The sequence below is a fragment of the Rhagoletis zephyria genome, unplaced genomic scaffold (genome assembly GCF_001687245.7).
Source record: "Rhagoletis zephyria isolate East Lansing unplaced genomic scaffold, Rhagoletis_zephyria_1.1 Rzeph_scaffold_01501, whole genome shotgun sequence".
In the NCBI taxonomy this organism is placed as follows: domain Eukaryota; kingdom Metazoa; phylum Arthropoda; class Insecta; order Diptera; family Tephritidae; genus Rhagoletis; species Rhagoletis zephyria.
The window spans coordinates 113,799-117,115 of NW_016158585.1; the positions used below are offsets into that span (position 1 = coordinate 113,799).

Below are 3,317 nucleotides of genomic sequence, written 5' to 3' on the forward strand. Positions count from 1 at the left end.
ATGACCTTCAAAATTAAGGGATTTTCAATTTTTTTCCTTTTTGACCTGAACACAGTATGCAGTGAACTTTTTAAAAAGTTCTAAACACATAGTTTTGCTGTTCTTACGTTCAGAAATCCATTTCTGTGGTCGAAGGAACCGAAAAGCGCATCAAAAACCAATTTTTAAGAGTTTGGCCCTAAAAAATATAAAAAATTAAAAATTTTAGTTTTGGAGGCAATTTTAAAGGTCAAATTTAATAAAAAATTACCTTAACTTTCAAAAGCAAAAATTTATATCTTTTGACTTTTTTACCTAAAAACAGCATGAGTTAAAAAAAAATTTAAATGAGTTTTTCGGTTCCCGCAAGCATGGAAAGGAGGAATGCCTGTTATGACACTAAGGGTATCCATTGAACAGGTGCGCATACAAATAAATTAAAAAGTACAGGTCATCGACACCTGAGTGGAAGATCGACCTATCTCGGCAGCCAGTTCTCAGATAGGGCGTTCTTGAAAAGTTTTCGAACTGGTTGACGAGATACGTCAATCTTCCACTCAGCTGTCGATATTGTACATTTAATTTAATAAAACTACATCTCTTGATAAAAATTAGATTTTTCTTATGAACTAAAAATGGCCAATAGTATCGATTAGCGATAGTGTTCATCGATACTATCGGCAAATATCCATAGTCAATACTGTCGATAGTTTTCCGCCTCCATTCAGCTATGCGCAGAAAATCTGAAAATCGCTGAAGCACTGTAATCCGATTTGTGGGTAGATTCTATAGCGAGTTCATGACAATTTTCTGGTCGTTTCGCAGTTTTGTGACGTGTATTACGGGTTTGAATGTTGACAAGTTGCGACTGCGATTCGAAAATTGTCGCTAACTGGTGACAGAGTCTCCTCTATGTTTAATTCGCGATTTTATATGGCGGATATGGCTTTATTTCCGCTGCTGGACCTTTTTGAAGATCTCCTTTATTTATTTACCTTCTACCCTTTAGTTGAAGTTGTACTCGATATCTTGACAGGTTGGTAACGTGATTTTTAATATTGAGCGGAAAATTTTATTTTTCATCAGTTGGGGTATCAACTGTAGTTTAAAATAAACCTTTGTTAAAAAAACATCATCGTGTGACAATGAGACTAGCAACGAAGTTGCAGGTATGTTCAAGCAAATGTGTATATGTATTTTCTCATACTTTGAAGCTTATACTAGGAAGGCGAACAAATTACGCAGGATTAATAAGGTAATTCCTCATTAATTCCCACAAAATTTCCCTCATTAGGGTTCATTGAACACCCATCGTATTTCACATCAACGGTTTCAGGAAATACGGCCTTTCCCAACGTGGTCGCTTGTGCTGATCCAATTGACGTTAAATTGTTGCTCCACTTTGTAAAGGAAATGTATTTTTAATGCTTGGTTGTACAAGTTGCGCAATGGTTTCAATGATGAAGTGCACTGGAGACCGGTTTCTCAGCGGTCTGCCAACAGGTTGAACCGCTAGCGGCAGGCAGTCATGTCAGCGACATACTCTATTTTTTCAAAGCTATGCATATACATACATACATACTTATGTACTTGTCATGCGGAATTGTAAGTAAACAACAAACACTAAACCATACCAAACCTAAATAATACATAATTCAACAAAATATTTACTCCAAACTAAAACTGAAATATGTAACTTGGACTGAACTCAGATGAACTACGCTGATTGTAATTTCAAAGCGATAATACGTATGTATATGTATGTATGTATAAACATAGCTAATATAACAAAAAACCACTACATCCGCGTATACGCACTATACTAAACTTTCAGTAAAAAAAAAATCTGAATTAATGCCTTGAACTGAATGAGACATTGATTGCAAGAGCAGAGCATTTGAAAGCCCGTCCATCGCTAATGGATGCTAATACATCCATGCTCCGATGCTGTTGATTCCTAGAAAAGCGTAATGAAAATAGCGAAAAATAAGCAACAGAAAAAATCATTTTAGCAGATGAGGAAACCAATTCGTTTAAATAGAGCCAAACAACTTTTTAATGAACCTGTTACCGTCACCTCCGTTTTCCGCGTCGAACTTCGCCATTGAAGTTGCAGCTAACTTTAACGGCTGCGTGTTAGCTGTGGGCGACTTGCAACTTGTAAGTAAGTGGCGCGAAAGTGGAAAAGTTTTCGCCACCACTGCGAGCAATTGACTTTGACTACTGCAATTGCCTTCCGTCCCAACAACACTAGTGCATCGCAGTCTTATTCGTTTTATTCTTATTGTTGTTGTTATATTGACGCGATGGCATGATGGTTCGATTATTAGACTGCACAAGTTATTGTATCAAATTGCTGCGCTGAAAAATAAGTTCGCTAATTTGGAATACAGTTACTTAAAGTAACCGAAACGGTCCGGAAGTGCAAATGCAATTTTCATGTTTAACTGCGAAACATCCAAACGGTAGACGACTAGTTAGCGCCAACCGTGTGGTCAATAGCAAGTGTACAATTTTATGCACAAAGTTATTGTCTTATACTAGGTTCACATATAAGTAGATTATCCTCATTTTCGAGCTTAACACCCTAATCTGTAATTATAACAAGAGATAGGCATATAAAATTCGCCCCTTGTTAATCTGTAATTATAAAATAATCTCAGATTAAACCGATAACTTTTCGGTGTCCATCCTAGTTTTATCGATTGTTTTTGCAAAAAAAGAGAAAATGCCAAATGTAAAAGTAAACAAAAATGTACGCTAGCAAGGAAAAGAGGTTTGTAAAGGTATTTTTAATAAAATGTTAAGTTAAAATATATTTATATTGCTTATTATAGCATAAAAACGTGATCACGGTGGCGCAGAGAAGAAACATAACTTTTCCTTGAGATGTGAGAATAACAAGCACAACTAATTTGACGGCTAATAATCTGAGATTTGGATGTGTAAACGGGGTGATTAAAAAACGAGCTTTGATTGGGGTAATATTGATACATTACATTGTACATTAGGGTCACCCCAAAAAACACAGGAAAATCAACATTTTGGAATGTTCCTGCGGCACCGCTGAAAATTATATAAAAAGGGGAAAACCCGCTTTTTTATCGATTAATATTTAATAGTGCAGCCCGAGCTTTACAGTTTTTCATTTATAAAATCGTTATATTTATATATTAAGAAATCTTAACTTTAAAATTTTATTACTATTTTTTCAGAACAGATAATAGCCGCATAACGCATGTGAATTTTAAATCTTAATGATGAAAATAAATCATCGATATTATTTAGTTCTGGTCCCTAAAAAAATTGCGGACCACCCTAATGCACATATGTATATA

The 3,317-nt window shown here is 35.3% G+C and overlaps 1 long non-coding RNA gene across 1 annotated transcript; it reads right to left on the minus strand.

The window, feature by feature from the left end:
- Window positions 1-1,149: 1,149 nt before the first annotated feature.
- Window positions 1,150-2,237, minus strand: LOC108364235 (uncharacterized). The gene is made up of 2 exons (XR_001847733.1): window positions 2,044-2,237; window positions 1,150-1,936 (listed from the first exon to the last, which is right to left on the minus strand). It is a non-coding gene; the product is annotated as an uncharacterized LOC108364235 (long non-coding RNA).
- Window positions 2,238-3,317: the final 1,080 nt, after the last annotated feature.